Below are 17,322 nucleotides of genomic sequence, written 5' to 3' on the forward strand. Positions count from 1 at the left end.
CTGATGGTGTCACTGTGGATGGAAGTGTCCCTTCTTTGAGCAGGCACTGTGTGGGAGAGAGTGCATTTCTTTCTTTATAAAACACTTCATATCAAATAAAATCACTGGAAAATGTTCTAAAGGTAGCAGTAGAGGAGGAGAATTATGTCCACTCACAGTCATGGGGTAGCTGAACCATGTCTTGGGCATATGGGTGAAATAGATCCAATAAATAATGGCATCAGGTCATTGAGTAGGTGTTAGAACATAGAACCGTACAGCACAATACAGGCCCTTCGGCCCACAATGTTTTGCCGACCTTTAAAACTCCCCCAATCTATCTAACCCCTTCCTCCCACATATCCCTCTATTTTAAATTCCTCCATATGCTTATCTAACAATCTCTTGAATTTGTCCAGTGTACCTGCCTCCACCACCGCCACAGGCAGCACATTCCATGCCCCAACCACTCTCTGAGTAAAAAACCTTCCTCTGATATCTCCCCTGAACTTCCCACCCATTACTTTAAAGCCATGCCCTCTTGTATTGAGCACTGGTGCCCTGGGGAAGAGGCGCTGGCTGTCCACTCTATCTATTCCTCTTAATATTTTGTACACTTTGGCTTTTCTGAGGTGACTTGATAGAGCTGTTGGACGGGAGGAACTGGGATCATGGACAAAAAGTGAGGAAGTGGGGCTTCCAATGAGCCAGCACTGGTCACTGGGCTGAGTGGCCATCTTCCTGTGCTGTAGCTTCCAACAATCCAGTGATTTATGCCCATCCAAGTCGCTGGGTCACCATCTGCATGGTCTCCCATTTATATTGGCTGGGGAGACCAGATGAGAGCAACGTGACTCCCATTGGTCGGGAAAATGCTGGAATTTTACTGCCGGGGCTGTCACATGTTAACGTGTCGTACTGGCAGGAGCCTCCTCACCCAACAGGGAGAAGGAGGGAGGCCTTTAGCTGAGGGAGCAGGGGACCAGGAAGAGGTCACACAGGTCCTCGACCCTGCACCTTGTCTGACCAACCCAACTCCATCGCCTACACCCAGGCTCTGCGACCGTTAATACCTCACCAAACAAAACTCCGTCAAACTCTGCTTCAAGATGTTACATGGAATTTACCAGGTGATATTAAAGTCACTAGTCAAGCTAAAAGGGGCCTGATTGACAGGCTTGGCTTCCAACCAGCAGAGAGTATCTCTGAGCCAACCACTAGTCTGGCCTCTTGACAACACTCCCAAGGACCTTAGGTCAAGGGAGCAAGTGGAATGTATTTAGGTTTGTTGGCGATTAAATCCACCCAAGGAGGTGGAGGAAGAACATGGAATCACAGTCCAGTCTGTCTAACATCAGCTGTCGGGTATACGAGAGGATATACTATTAAGGAAAATTTAACAGAACACTTGCAAAAACATAGCATGGTTAAACAAAGTTAACATGGTTTTAAGAAAGGCAAACAGTGCTTGACAACTTTATTAGAGTTCTTTCAGGATAGAATGAGCAGGGTCAATAAGGGGGAACTAGCTGATGTAGTGCATTTAGAGTTCTGGTAGGCATTCAGTGACACATGAAGGATCACTGTGCAAGTTAAGAGATTGTGCCATGAAAATCAAAAAAATGCAGGTGTTGTAAATCTGAAATAAATGATGGAAAGTCTCAGTAGGTCAGGCAGCATCTGTGGAGAGAGAAACAGAGTTACCATTTCAAGCCAATGACCCCTGAGCAGACGCTTCTTTTCTTATTTCAGATAGGGCTAGACTTGCAGGCTAATACCAGATGTGATGGTACAGTGGTTTTAATGTACAAAAGTCCAAAAGGTTCAGGGGGTAATAGACAGCCCTTAGAACCTCCAAACTTTGTTGGATAAGTTACCTGCCTCCATCATCTGTGGCATAGCATCACATGGTTATACAGCATGGAACCAGGCCCTTTGGCCCAACATGTCCATGCCAACCGTTGCCTACCTGAGCTGGTCCCATTTGTCTGCGTTTGGCCCATATACCTCTAAACCTTTCTTATCCATGTACCTGTCTAGATGCCTTTTAAACACTGTAACTGTACCTGCCTCGATCACTTCCTCTGGCATACCCATTGACCTCTGTGTGGAGAAAGTTGCCCCTCAGGTCCCCTTTAAATCTTTCCCCTCTCACCTTAAATGTATGCCCGAGGAGACACAGGAGATTGCAGATGCCGGAATCTGGAGCAACACACAATGTGCTGGAGGAATTCAGCAGGTCAGGCAGTGCCTATGGGGGGAAATGGACAGTTAACATTTCGGGCTGAGACCCTTTATCTGGACTGAAAGAGGGGAGGTAGCCAGTATAAAATGGTGGGGGGAAGGGGTGGAGCAAGAGCTGGCAGGTGATAGGTGGATCCAGGTGAGGAGGGTGATAGGCAGATTATGCCCTGTTGTTTTAGACCCCCCCCAACCCTGGGAAAAAGACTGACCATTCACTTTGCCACTAAATTGTAAGAGGCATAGATAGGATCGGTAGAGTCTTCTTCCCAAGGCAGGGAAGTCTTGAATTAGAGAGCGCAGGTTTAAGGAGAGAGGGGAGAAATTTAAAGGAGATCTGAGGGGGAGGTTTTTCAAGTGGAGGGTGGTGAATATCTGGGTCGAGCTGCCAGAGGTGGTGGTGGAGGCAGACACAGTTACAATGGTTAAAATGCATTTGGACAGGTACTTGGATTGGAAGGTCAGAGAGGGCTACGGGCCTAATCTAGGCAGGGGTTAGCAAAGATAAACATCAGAGTCGGCATGGACGATGTGTTTCTGTGCTGTATATATCTAGGATTCTGTGGTTCTATTCTCATAGCTTCTTGGTCATATGATCAGTCCTAGACTTAATCCAGTGAGAATCCAATCCCCAAACTTCCAGTAACCGCTCCCCCTCTGTGCCCTTTCCCTGTTCTCTTTTCTCTCTCGTCCTGATCCACTACAGCGCCAGTGACCGGGGTTCAATTCCCGCCGCCGCCTGTAAGGAGTGTGTACGTTCTCCCCGTGTGTCTGCCCGGGTTTCCTCCGGGTGCACCGGTTTCCTCCCACATTCCAAAGACGTACGGGTTAGGAAGTTGTGGGCATGCTATGTTGGTGCCGGAAGCGTGGCGACACTTAAGGGCTGCCCCCAGAACACTCTACCCGAAAGGTGTATTTCACTGTGTGTTTCGATGTACATGTGACTAATAAAGAGATCTCATCTCATCTCATCTCATCTGATCTGATCTTATCTTATCACTCTATCTCTTTCCCTTACCCCACCCTGTCCATCTGCCCAACCTCCCACTGGTTCCCCTCCCCACCTCCCTCCCTCTATTCCACGCTCCATCTTCCTTTCCCATCAGATTCCATCTTCAGCCCTTTGTCAGTTCCACCTTTCACCTCCCAGCTTCTGACACCATTCCCACCTGCCTATCTCCCTCCTCACCTGGATCCACCTATCACCTGCCAGCTCTTGCTCCACCCCTTCCCTCCACCATTTTATACTGGCTACCTCCTTTCTACCTTTCAGTCCAGACGAAGGGTCTCGACCCAAAATGTCAACTGTCCATTTCCCTCCATAGATGCTGCCTGACCCGCTGAGTTCCTCCAGTGCTTTGTGTGTTGCTCCAGATTTAATCCAGTTGGGATTTTAACTCCCATCTCTGATCATCAATGCAGGTCCTGCTTTCCAAGCCTATTGTGGCAGCCCCATTGATCCAACATGTACTGTTCAAAATTTGATCTTCAGTTATAGAGTCATAGAGTCATAGAGTCACACAGCATGGAAACAGGCCCTTCAGCCCAACTGGTCAATGCCAACCAAAATTCCCATCTAACCTAGTCCCATTTGCCTGCATTTGGCTCCTCTAAACCTTTCCTATCCACGTACCTGTCCAAGTGCCTATTAAATGTTGTTATTGTGCCTGCCTCAACCACTTACTCTGGCAGCTCGATCCATATAAATGACTTGGATGAGGATGTGGAAGGGTGGGTTAGTAAGTTTGCAGATGCCACGAAGGTCAGTGGTGTTGTGAATAGCGTAGAAGGTTGCTGTAGGTTACAACAGGACATTGATAGGATGCAGTGTGAAGTGATACACTATGGAAGATCGAATTTGAAAGCAGAATACAAGGTTAATAGCAGGACTCTTAGCAGTGTGGAGGAACAGCGGGATCTTGGGGTCCATGTAATGTTACAGCTATATAAAACTCTGGTCAGACCACACCTGGAGTATTGTGTTCAGTTCTGGTCGCCTCATTATAGGAAGGATTTGGAAGCTTTAGAGAGGGTGCAGAGGATGCTGCCTGGATTGGAGAGCATGTCTTATGAGGGTAGGTTGAACGAGCTAGGGCTTTTCTCTTTGGACAGAAGGAGGATGAGAGGTGATTTGATGAAGGTGTACAAGATGATCAGAGGCATAGATCGAGTGGACAGTCAGCGACATTTTCTTTGGGTGAAAATGGCTCACAGCAGGGGACATAATTTTAAGGTGATTGGAGGAAGGTATAGAGGGGATGTTAGAGGTAAGTTTTTTACACAGAGAGTGGTGGGTGTGTGGAACTCACTGCCGGCAGAGGTTGTGGGGGCAGATACATTAGGGACATTTAAGAGACTCTTAGATAGACACATGAATGACAGAGAAATGGAGGACTATGTGGGAGGGAAGGGTTAGATAGATCTTAGAGCAGGATAAAATGTCAGCACAACATTGTGGGCGAAGGGCCTGTACTGTGCTGTAGTGTTCTATGTTCTATATACTGACCACCCTCTGGGTAGAAAAAGTTACCTCTCAGGTTGCTATTAAATCTCTCCCCTCTCAACTTAAATTCTTGATTCCCCAGCCCTAGGAAAAAGACTGTGCGCATTTACCCTATCCATACCCTTCATGATTTTATACAGCTCTGTAATATCACCCCTCATTCTCCTAAGCTCCAATGAATAAAGTCCCAACCTGCTCAACCTCTCTCCATAACACAGTCCCTCAAGTCCTGGCAACATCCTCGTAAATCTCCTCTGCACTCTTTCCAGCTCAATAGCATCTTTCCTATAGCAGGGTGACCAAAACTGAACACAATACTCCAAATGCAGCCTCACCAATGTCTTGCACAAGTCAGGATACTCACCAATGTCTGTTGTCGGTTTGAGCTGTTGGCTTTTATTCCATCAGTTATTGAACTGCACTTTGAGGTTTCTAAAAATCTCAGATTTTAAATTTTAACGTGTTTTTCTTGTTTTTCCTTCCTGTCCTTATACTTTCACTCTCTCAATCCAATCTTTCTCTCCCCCTCTTTACAACCGTATGAAGCAGAAGGAAACCACTCAGCACCTCAAACCTGTTCCACGACAGATCCAATTGCAACCTCAGCTCCACCCTCCCTCCTATCCCAGTAAACCTTCACCCTTTGCGTACCAAGAACCTTTCTACCCCTATCTTTCAAAGACCCACTTTATTCCCCTTCTCCGTGACTCTAACTTGCCTCCCTGTATATTTTCCTTAGATCTCATTGGTTTAGGATATAGTGTTCCCACCTTTCCCTGGATTTTTTGACCTTGTCCCAGGCTCCCTTTGATCTCCAGGAGAAGACAGGTTGACAAGCTCTCCCCTGAAGGAAAATCAGATTCCGATTCAGATTAGTTTATTGTCACATACACCAGGGTGCAATGAAATTCCTTGCTCGTGTGAAGCTCCCAGAGTAAACAGTACACATGGTAATAATACCGTATATACAATAACTACAGTGATGAGTGGAAAACATCGGAATGGTGCAAAGACTGCAGTGCAATCTGAAGTAGGGCAAAAAGAAATGCAAAAGTGACAGTAACCGAATAAAAAGAGAGAGGTAGAGTTACAAGTCTGAGAACGTGGCAGCACCACCAGGAAGGGGATGTGAAAGTGGTGATCAGTGGAGAAGTCTGACAGCAGTGGGGAAGGAGCATTCTTGTCAATCCAACCAATTACTAATCAGTCCGAGGGAAACGTCCAATCAATCTGCGCGTGGCATTTGCTGGCATATTTCGGCTGACAAAGCAAACTGAAACTGACGCAGGAATTTGTAATGTTGTGAAATATTAAAACATAGTTGTAAAAAGCCCCATTGGAAGCAAATGAAACCACAACACATGTCCTAACGAACCACAATGCACACCAGCAGATCCGGTAAATTAGTAATTTTCTTCTAAATTAAATGAAGCGGGTTTATAAGTTCTTAACAGTTTGTTGACTGGATGTCACTCTGACCCAGTTTTAGCTCCTTGTCTCAGCTGCCAAACTCCTGACATTAACCTGAGGCCAAATTAGATGTCACTGAGGTCCAGTAAATCATCGCCTGCCAGGGCTTTTCTAATGGATGATTCTTTAGATCAGGGCTGTGAGGGTCTGGCCTTTTTACTTTGCACTTCCAACCACATAAAGTTTTCCATTTATTGCTCCCTGTTAACACTCCACTTGAGCCTTGCGCTGTCCCCTCATCTCACCCTCTCACCCAACCCTCATGCTCCTAGCTCTGGCTCGCTCTTCCCTCCAACCCAAAAGGTTGTGGAGTCCGAGGATCTCACAAAAGTCTAAGTTGATCCTCGAGTGTAGCACTGAGGGAGTGCAGCACAGTTGGTGATGCTGCTCTTCAGATACAGTGTTATATGTGAGGTTCCCTCTGCTCTCTTTGCTGGATGTAAAATCTGCCACAACTGGACTAGACCAGAGGAGCCATACTGACCCTTAAACAGCATCATCCAGCATCACTAGCCTTGGGCATGTATAAAGCCATGTTTCCTGTACTCCACCTATCGCAACACTTCACTAGCTGGGATGACTTGGGGACATCCTGAGGTCATGAAAAGTGCTATATAAATGCAACTCCTTCTTCCTTTACATATCCAGCTTCTCCAAGATGCACCCGTGCCCAGCCACTGACTGTGGGAGTGGGTTCCACAGTCCGACTCTCTTTGGGTGAGATATTTCTCCTGAATTTGCCCCTGGGTGTTTGGTGACTGTTTTATGGCTTTTGGTTTCCTTCCCTCAAAACATTGGCCTTCCAACCTGATTATCACCTCCCATTAAGCTGTTGCCTCCCTGAAGCAACTCCTCTTCTGGAGAAAGGCCTCCAGCTTACTCAGTCTTTTTGATATAAAACCTCTCACCTCAGCTTCTCCTGTCCCCTCACAGGGCACTTCTGGGATCCAACTCTCAGTAACAAATACTTGACACTCATTTCTTCCCTACTTAGAGACCCGGGGTACAGGTCCCTAAAAGTGGAGACACAGGTAGACAGGGTGGCGAAAAAGGCATACGTCACACTCGCCATCGTCAGTCAGGGCACTGAGTACAGGAGCTGGGACGTCATGTTACAGCTGTGCAAGTCATTGGTGAGACCACACTTGGAGTATCGTGTGCAGTCCTGGTCACCCAGAAGGGTGTCACTAAGCTGGAGAAGGTGCAGCAAAGATTCGCAGGATGTTACAGGGACTGGATTACTCCATGAGCCTATGACTAATACCCAACCATGGGGCTCTGTCCAACAGGAGGGTGGGATCAGTGTGAGGGGTGGGGACGATGGTGGGTGGGTGGGGGTTAGGAGACCAGCCCCTGCACTGACTTCCCCTATTACTCTGGACCACAGCCCTGGCTCAGCAACCCCTTCTCCACAGATGTGAGACCCCACTACGTGGTTTTACACTTTGCCCCGTGTAAGTGGCAAAGAATTCACTCACATCCACCGATGTGATTAGATTTTTTGAACGACCTTTGTGAGTGGAAATTGCTCTGTGATACTCTAACGGCATTGCCTGCCCACATCCTTCCCCTCAACTGCGCAAATTCTGACGCAATCAGTTACTAGATCCCTAAAATCTGTGAGTATAAGGTACTCGGTAATGATGGACATGAAATATGTTCCAACCACAGGTTTCACTGAAAACTAGGTGGCAATCTGCGGGAAGGGATAGGAAACACGAACCTGAAGATGCGTTTTCAACGTGACCAATGTGCTCTCCCCTGCACGATGGTTTCCTTGCCTGAAGAGGACCTCCTCTGTAACAGGAGCTCGATAGACATGGTGTTTCCAACCGCGTCTGGCTCTCGGGTTTATCCCCCGGATACCAGTCAGAACAACAGTTCAGGACAGAAACTGCGCCGTTTTCTCAGCGCCTCTGGATATTTTTTGTTGGTTAAAACTCACTGCACATTATTCCACGGTGTGGCCGTCACATTGCCATCCAGAGTCGCCCTGAGATGGGGCTGGTGAGATGCTTTCTTCAAGTGCTGCTGTCTTCTGGGTTGGGAGATATTTCATTCGAGTTCTCCCAAAGTAAGAAATAGGGTCAGAAATAGACCAGAACCCTCCTTCCCCATTCCGTATGATCCTTGACCTTGTCGCCGGTACAGTGGTTAGTGCAGATGTCCCACAGCCGCAGAGAACTGGGTTCGAACCTGACCTCCGCGGGTGGAATTTCTACTTTCTCCCTGTGTGTTTTCCTCGGGTGCAACGGTTTCCTCCCAAATCCCGGCTGAATTGAGCGCTGTAAAAATTACCCCTTATTGTGGGTTAGTGGGGGCAGAATCCGGGAAGACGATGGGTGTGTGTGTGAGAGAGAGAATAGGATACAGGGAATAAGTGGGGAAGGGGACGATGGGAATGTTCTGTGAGCCAGTATAGACTCGAAGGAATGAATGGCCTCTTTCTAAGTCGCAAAGAAAAATGAGGCCGCCCTTTCAACTGATCTAGAAGCCCCAAAGTGTCCAAAGATCCATCAATTTCAGACCTGTGTCAACTCCACACTGAGACCCACACTACTGGGGCAACTCACACCCCACTGAGTAGAGAAAGACCCCTCCCCTGGACCTCACCTCCACCACCACCCCCCTCCCCCATCTCAGATGTATGTACTATACATTGGTGACTAACTAGAGAAGTTGGCCATTGAGCCATTTAAATCTGTTCTGTCATTCAATAAAACCCATGGCTGATCTTGATAAGGGACTGTTGATAAGGTACCACATAATCAGTGAGGTTAAAGGAACATCGACAGCTTGGGTACCAGGGGGACAAGGTGAATGGTCAGTTTTTGAACTGGGAAAGGTGAATGGTGGTGTTCCCCAGGGAAAGGTGTTGAGACCATTGTCTCTTTTTGATCTATATTAATGATTATTTTATCCATATTTTTTCCTCTTCTGTCTTGTATAATTTATGTTCTGTGCGCTGTCTGTACCTACCTGCCTGTGATGCTGCTGCAAGCAGGTTTTTCATTGTACCTGTACCTCACTTGTGCACATGACAATAAACTCGACTTGACTTGATGACTGAGATTTGGGGGTGCAAGCCACAATTTCTAAATTTGGGGATGACACAAGATTTGAAGATGCTTCCAACAATGCAGCACTCTCTCTGTACTACACCTCTCGTCTTTTGTACCCAAAATCCTGGGGTAGGACATGAACCCACAGACAAAAGGACTGTTCCCCAACAAACCACCTGACCTGTGGCTGGCATGGTGGAACTGACAAAATAAAAAGGAAAATGCAAGAGCTCAGGGTCCTTCCGATGATCAGGATCTGCTGGCACAGATAATTAGATACTGTACTGTTGGTATAAAAGCAGAATCTGCTGGAAACACTCAGCAGGTCAGGAAGCATCTGTGGGGAGAGAAACAGTTAATTTTTCAGTCTGGGACCCTTCATCAGAACAGATTTTGATTTACTGTGCTGTGTAGTCACCAAAGTAGGGCAGTCAGTTTCACACGTGGAAAGATCCCACAAATAGCAATGAGATTATTTGGTTTGAGCGACCTTGAGTTGGGGAGAAGAAGGAGTTGCTGTCACCTCTGCTGCCCGCTTTCCGGGAGCCATAGCGGTCAGCATGGTCTTGCAGATAATGACAAACTCTCAACGAGTGAAGCTTGTGCAGGACGTGGGTCATCTGTAAAAACAGAAGCTGTGGTCACACCCATTGTGAAAGCAGGTTTAAGAAACGAAAAGGTCAACTACCCACAGAAGGTGGGAAAGATCAGTGTGGCACACTCTCACCACTGTAGTTCACCAATTCGACAATAAATGTTCCGTGACAGCATGTGCTCTTCTCAGTGAGAGGCACGAAATTTGCTGCAACACACAAGATGCTCAGCGGCTCAGGCAACATCTGTGGAGGGAAATGGACAGTTGACGTTTCAGATCGAGTCTCTTCATCTGGACTGAAAGATAGAGGGGAGATAGCCGGTGTAAAGAGATGGAGGGAAGGGGTAGAGAAAGAGCTGGCAGGTGATAGGTGGATCCAGGTGAGGAGGGGTGAGAGGCAGATGGAGGAGGGGGGAGTGGGAATAGCGACAGAGGCCAGGAGGTGAGAGGTGGAGGTGACAAGGGGCTGCAGATGATGGAATCTGATAGGAAAGGGGGCATGGAACCAAGTGAGGGAGGTGGGGGGGGGGCAGATGGGAACAGTGGGGGGAAGGGACCCAGTGGGAGGAGTGTGTGAGTGATGGGCAGATGGTGAGGGACAGGAAAGAAACAGGGTGATGGGGGTCTGGGGTGGGTGTAGGAGGATCTGGGTAGATCAGGAGGAGAGAGACAGAGGGGGAGCAGTTTACCTGACACTGGAGAACTCAAGTGCTCATGCCATTGGGTTGTAGACTCCCCAGGCGGAATATGAGGTGCAGTTCCTCTAGTCTGCATTTTGCCTCCCACTCCAGCACACTCCCTACCTCATCGTCACCCCACTCCACAACCGAAGCTCGAAGCTGGGCTATGATTGCCGGGGGCAGCCCCTCCTTGGGTATCTCAGGGTCAGTGAGTAGCATGTCCATCAGTGGGGCGTAAACAGGGCAGCCAATTTTACACATAGCAAGATCCCACTGAGAACAATCAGAAAATTTGCCCTTCGTAACCTGGACGAGTGTCCAACATGGGGTCTCCGACCTGAAATGTTAACTCTGTTTCTCTTCTGCATTTCACAACTCCTACATTCTTCTATCTATGTTCTCTCTTCCTGACTGCTCCCATTCACTCGTTGACCAGATAACCTTGCTTACAGCTTATCTCCATGGTTACCCCTGTTCTACCCTATGAGAGACATACCCCTTCTTCACCACCCACCACACCCCCACCCCAGCTTAACAAAGTTCTTTTGTCTCTGAAACGTTAGTTCTGTTTTTCCTTAGTCATCACATCATATTGTAGGGATGTGCCGCATGGAAGCAGGCCATTCCACCCACCACAACCATGCTGACCAGTGGGCACCCATCTGCACTAACCCCATTCCCCAGTAGTTGGCCCATACCCCTCTATGCATAAGCGATTCAACTACTCATCTGAAGGCTTCTTAACTGCTGTCAGTGACCCTACTTCAACCATTCTCTTGGGCAGTGTGTTCCAGGTACGCACCACTCTCTGGGTGGGAAAAGGTCCCCCTCCTATCACATCTCAGTCCCTTCCCTCTTATCCTAAATCGGTGTCCTTTTGTCTTCTCTGCCTCTAATATAGAGTCGCAGAGTAGTACAGCATGGAAAAAGGCCCTTCAGCCCTACACATCCATGCCGACCAAGATGTATATTCAAGCAAATCCCATTTCCCAGCACTTGACCCATATCCTTCTAAACTCTTACCCTCCATATACCTGTCTGCATACTTCTTAAGTACATCTAATGTTCCTGCCTCAACCACTTCCTCTGACAGCTGCTTCCATATATCTACCACCCACTGGGTAAAAAAAGTTACCCCTTATGTTCTTATTAAACCTTCCACCTCTAACTTTCAAACAATGTCCTCTCGTTTTCGATTCCCCAACCCCGGATAAATGACCACTCACCCTATCTATGCCCCTCATGATTTTACACACCTCTATGAGATCACCCCTCAGTCTCCTACACTCCAGAGAGTAAAGGCCCATCCTGTCCAACCTCTCCCTATAAATCAGCCCCTCGAGTCTTGGCAACCTCCTTTTTTTGTACTCTTTCCAGTGTGATATGAGGAAGAGTTTCCTGCAGTCTAGCGTAGCTATACTCTTGTAATTTTACAAGATTCAATCTTGACCCCGATTAATCTCCTTGACTCCAGGAAGATCAGACCTCTTCCCACAAATGCAGCCTGACCTGCTGAGAATTACCAGTGTTTTCTGTTTTTAATCCCATAATGCTTGGCCATTGATGAAGTATTTCTGAACTGTGGACATTGTAAGGTAGCAAATGCAGCAGCCAATCCTGTGACAGTAGTAATGAGATAAGAAGATACCATCTCTACTCAGTACTTAGTATCGTCCAAGGTTCCTCTAGCACTATTGCCACTCAATAAACATAATTTCTTTGGGGATCTGTACACTGCTGGCAAGACCAGCATTTAGTGCTCATCCCTAATATTGTGACACGAGTCCAAAATATGGGATAATGACCAGTTTATCTCATAGAGTCATAAAGAGAGAGAGAGAGATAAGGCATGGAAGCAGGCTCTTCAGCCCATCGAGTCCGCACCAATCATGAAACATCCATTTTACACCAATCCTACATTAAGCCCATCTGTTATTCTCCCCACATCCTCTTCAACTCCTCACACATTGTATTTCGGGGATTTTCAAAGTGTGAATTAACAGGAGAACATAGGAAGTAGGAGCAGGAGTCCGCCTTCCGTCACTTTGATCCTGCTCCACCATTTGTCAAGACCATGACTGACCTTCTACTCAGCACCACTGCCCTGCACCATCCCCACTGCCCTGCACCATCCCCACTGCCCTGCACCATCCCCACTGCCCTGCACCATCCTCACTGCCCTGCACCATCCCCACTGCCCTGCACCATCCCCACTGCCCTGCACCATCCTCACTGCCCTGCACCATCCTCACTGCCCTGCACTATCCCCACTGCCCTGCACCATCCCCATTCTCCTGCACCATCCCCACTGCCCTGCACCATCCTCACTGCCCTGCACCATCCCCATTCTCCTGCACCATCCTCACTGCCCTGCACCATCCTCACTACCCTGCACCATCCCCATTCTCCTGCACCATACCCACTGCCCTGCACCATCCCCACTGCCCTGCACCATCCCCACTGCCCTGCACCATCCTCACTACCCTGCACCATCCCCATTCTCCTGCACCATCCTCACTGCCCTGCACCATCCTCACTGCCCTGCACCATCCTCACTACCCTGCACCATCCCCATTCTCCTGCACCATCCCCACTGCCCTGCACCATCCTCACTGCCCTGCACCATCCCCATTCTCCTGCACCATCCTCACTGCCCTGCACCATCCTCACTGCCCTGCACCATCCTCACTACCCTGCACCATCCCCATTCTCCTGCACCATCCCCACTGCCCTGCACCATCCCCACTGCCCTGCACCATCCCCACTGCCCTGCACCATCCTCACTGCCCTGCACCATCCCCACTGCCCTGCACCATCCCCACTGCCCTGCACCATCCCCACTGCCCTTCACCATCCCCACTGCCCTGCACCATCCTCACTGCCCAGCACCATCCCCACTGCCCTGCACCATCCCCACTGCCCTGCACCATCCCCATTCTCCTGCACCATCCCCATTCTCCTGCACCATCCCCACTGCCCTGCACCATCCCCATTCTCCTGCACCATCTCCACTGCCCTGCACCATCCCCACTGCCCTGCACCATCCCCATTCTCCTGCACCATCCCCACTGCCCTGCACCATCCCCACTGCCCTGCACCATCCCCACTGCCCTGCACCATCCTCACTGCCCTGCACCATCCCCACTGCCCTGCACCATCCCCACTGCCCTGCACCATCCCCACTGCCCTTCACCATCCCCACTGCCCTGCACCATCCTCACTGCCCAGCACCATCCCCACTGCCCTGCACCATCCCCACTGCCCTGCACCATCCCCATTCTCCTGCACCATCCCCATTCTCCTGCACCATCCCCACTGCCCTGCACCATCCCCATTCTCCTGCACCATCTCCACTGCCCTGCACCATCCCCACTGCCCTGCACCATCCCCATTCTCCTGCACCATCCCCACTGCCCTGCACCATCCCCATTCTCCTGCACTACCCCCACTGTCCTGCAGTAACTCCATATCCCTCAATTCCCTTTGTGTTCAGGAATCATTCCCTCTGTGCTTTGAATGGCCTCAGTGCCTGAAGATTAGTTTCCATGCTTCACAAACTCCAGAAGTATTTCATTGGCTGCAAAGAGCTCTGGCTTCTCCCAAGGCTGAAAAGCCTCTGTAGAAATACAAGTCTTTTCTCTGTGGCTCTATTAACTGCAATTGAGTCAAACCTGATAAAGACCAACCACTTCCTGCTTGTTTAGTAGCATCGTATTTGGGTTACAAATCTTTATATCAGTGTGTACAAGAGCCAATACCTCAACATGGAGACATCAGATAACGTTTCATATTTATATCAGCTTACTCCATATAGTTGTGGTCTTTCGTCTCCAACTCTAGGTCTAAACATAGCACAAAAGAGCATCGAGCAAGCAGCACCCAAACATATACACCTTCGCACTTTAAAATAACGTTACTCTTTGCTCCAAACACTACACATATGAGGCAGGTACGCGGTGCACCCTGGCACCAGTGAGACAGCACCCAATATTCTGCCTGGGTAGTCTGCAACCTGGTGGCATGAACATTGAATTCTCCAACTTCCTATAACTGTTCCCCCTCTCTTTTGTCTCTCCTCCTGATCCACCTGGTCCCCATCACCCTATCTCTTTCCACTAACTAGGCAGCATCTGTAATGGACTATCTCCCCTCGATCTTTCAGTCCAGATGAAGGGTCTCAACCCAAAGCATCAACTGTCCATTCCCACCCCCCCCCCCCACCCCACAGATGCTGCTCAACCTGCTGAGCTCCTCCACCAGATTGTTGCTCCAGATTCCAGCATCTGCAGTCTCCCATGGCTCGGGTTTATTGGGAGCTTGGGAGCTGCTTCAGAACAACTGTCAGGAGCTTAGTCATCACAAAGGGTGACATTAGCAATGAAAGACAGACCTCACAATAACAGTCCAGACAGTTAGCTCACACCTCTAACATGCCAAGGTGCTTGACAGGAGTACTATCCAGGACAGAGGGACGCTGAGATATCTTTGGAGAAATTCAGGGCAGCTTGTCAAAGGAGTCAGCTTTGAGAAGAGCTCTAAAGGAGGAGAGAGAAATGGAGAGGTTCAGTGCTCAGGAGCTGCGTAAGGGAAGCCCACTGATTGTGTTATTTGCCTGGAAAGAAATCCTGAAGAATATTATCCCGGGAAAGACTGGGAAATGTGGGCATCAAGGTAATGAAGATGTCTCAAGCTTGCAAGCTGCTCTTGGCTAAGCACCTGTCAACTCTGTCCCAGTGCAGGCACAGTTGTGTAGCAGTTAGTGTAACACTATTACAGCGCCAGCGACCTGGGTTCAATACCGGCCGCTGTCTGTAAGGAGTTTGTACATTCTCTCTGTGTCTGCGTGGGTTTCCTCCGGGTGCTCCCAGTTTCCTCCCACATTCCAAAGACATATGGCTTGGGAATTTGTGAGCACGCAATGTTGGCACCGGAAGCGTGGCGGCACTTGCAGGCTGCCCCCAGAACACTCTACGCAAAAGATGCATTTCGCTGTGTGTTTCAATGTACATGTGACTAATAAAGATATCTTATCCTTGCTCCAGCAAAGAGCTTGGACTTGCTGAAAGCCACAGTACTCACCCTGAGACCCTGCCCGTAGAACATGATGGCTGCAGTAGCCCAATCATTTCAGTGGACACATCTGTGATGCACCCAGACTAAATATTAGTGCATCTCTGATTAACTGAGTTTACCTAAAAACCATTATTTGTTTTTACATTTTCAACTATTCTGTCATTCTTTTCATATTTTTAAAGCACAACATTCTGTCATTTATTTTTAAGATTTTTTTTAGTATGTACAAATGTTAGGGGCATTCAGAAACATTAATGTCATTGATGGTTCGACAGTCAGTTAAGCCAGTGGGGAAGGATGTGACTGTCAAAGGAGCTTTTCAGTTGTTCTGCGATCTGGACTTGTTCAAGGACATCCTTGTAAAGGTAAGGCACTGGCACCTCACAGAGAGAGAAAACAATGGGGGTATGAGAACATAAGACAAAGAAGCAGCAGGCCACTTGGCCCATCCTGCCTGTTCTGCTATTCAATAAGATCATGGCTGATCTTCTATCTCAGCACCATTTTCCTGCACTAACCCATATCCCATGACTCCCTGAATATCTAAGGGAAGGTCAGTGATAGGATACCTGTGGGGGATTCTGTAGATTAATTGATAAAAGGGGGTGTTAAAGGATAATGAATAACAAGAGGTGCGTAGGGGGAGGTGAAAGTAGAAGAAGTTGAATGAATCAAAAAATACCAAAACAGTGGGAAGAAACTCACTGAAATCAGGCAGCACAGTGGTGTAGTTGTGCAGCCGCTGCCATATAACACCAAGGAGCCTGGTTCAGTCCTAACTGCTAGTGCTGTCTATGCGGAGTTCGCACGTTCTCCCTGTGACCGTGTGGGTTTCCCCTGAGTACTCTGGTTTCCTCCCACATGCCAGAGAAGTGTGGGTTGGGAGGTTAATTGGCCGCTGCGGATTTCCCCTAATGTGCAGGTGAGTGGCAGAATCTGGGGAAAGTTGATGGGAAAGTGGGAAGAATAAATTACAGAGAATATTTAGTGGGGAACGGGATTACACTGTGAGCTAGCATACAGTCGAAGAGCCAAGTGGCTTCCTCCTATGTTGTAAAAGAATATGAAAGTGTGAGGTACAAAGGCTGGAAATGCTGATGATCTGAAAATGTGGGATTGGGAAGACTTTAACGGAAGGCATCCACTTCCCATTGTCTGAATCACTTGTCACCATTCCCCACCAGAGAAGTCCATACACCTCAAAGCCATGAGCTGGCTTAGTCAGACAAAAGAGCTTCAAACCAAAGAACCTCAAGTAGTCCAATTGCACAGTTATTCCTCTCATTATTGTCCTGTGGATCAAAGTGTTTCTTTCTGAAGCTGAACCAACTTTCTCCTCTTCATTTGTGTTCGTGAGATGGGGGGAAGCAATTCAGCCCCACCATCCCGTTCCATCATTTGATAGGGGAGGTAAAGTCTGTTTCCCAGGGTGGAAAAGTCAAATACCAGAGGGCATGGCCTTAAGGAGACAGGGGGAAAGTTTAAAGGAGGGTTACAAGGCAAGTTTTTTTACACAGAGAGTGGTATGCTGCCAGGGGTGGTAGTGGAGACGGACACAATGGCAATGTTTAGGAGGCATTTAGGCAAGCAGAGAATGGAGAGATATGGACCATGTGGATTCAGGTGGGATTAGTTTCGGACGGCACAGACACCGTGGGCCAGAGGGCTTGTTCTTGTGCTCTTTCATGTTCCTCATTCTAATAAGGGCACACTCTATAA

General features: G+C 48.4%; 1 protein-coding gene and 1 long non-coding RNA gene across 3 annotated transcripts in view; one reads left to right on the plus strand and one right to left on the minus strand.

Annotated features, from left to right (window-relative positions):
• LOC127585478 (interleukin-2 receptor subunit beta-like) overlaps positions 1-17,322 on the plus strand; it is a 58,463-nt gene that overhangs the window by 4,002 nt on the left and 37,139 nt on the right. The gene's annotated exons all lie outside the window — the stretch shown is intronic.
• Positions 1,458-9,156, minus strand: LOC127585484 (uncharacterized). The gene is made up of 3 exons (XR_007958512.1): positions 7,917-9,156; positions 2,135-2,230; positions 1,458-1,659 (listed from the first exon to the last, which is right to left on the minus strand). It is a non-coding gene; the product is annotated as an uncharacterized LOC127585484 (long non-coding RNA).

The sequence above is a fragment of the Pristis pectinata genome, chromosome 33 (genome assembly GCF_009764475.1).
Source record: "Pristis pectinata isolate sPriPec2 chromosome 33, sPriPec2.1.pri, whole genome shotgun sequence".
Lineage (NCBI taxonomy): Eukaryota > Metazoa > Chordata > Chondrichthyes > Rhinopristiformes > Pristidae > Pristis > Pristis pectinata.